A 547-nucleotide genomic window follows, 5' to 3' on the forward strand; every position below is an offset into this window, starting at 1 on the left:
CCACTAACCTACTTTTTTTTCTGGTATCTGTGACCAAAATATGCATATCTGTATTCCCAATCATCTGAAATCCATAGATTTGGGACTAATTTATTTATTTCAATTGACTGATTTCCTTATATGAACTGTAACTCAGTAAAATCTTTGAAATTGTTGCATGTTGCGTTTATATTTTTGTTGAGTGTCCTTTAACAGGCTAGGTTTGCTAACATTAGCTTGGTAGATTATAGTCACGTTAATGTTAGGCAGCAATAAAAAGCTAGCTAGTTAACATCTACAATAACTTAGGTAGCTACACCAAAGACACAGCTCAAAGTGCATGGCAAAATATTAGCCTAACTAAAATGTCTTACTGTCATCTCTGCCGACCAAGACCACACTCGGAAAGCTTGAAAACACACAGCAGCCACGCAAAACGGTCTTGAGCGGCAACAAATCTGTCCAATTAGCTGACTTCAGTTGACACGCCCACTTCCAGACACTCACGTATGCAGTTACCCATGACTCCAAAGCAAGCCTCCTCTTCAGAATATCACGACAATGAATT

Source organism: Coregonus lavaretus (genome assembly GCF_964263955.1).
Source record: "Coregonus lavaretus genome assembly, chromosome: 20".
Lineage (NCBI taxonomy): Eukaryota > Metazoa > Chordata > Actinopteri > Salmoniformes > Salmonidae > Coregonus > Coregonus lavaretus.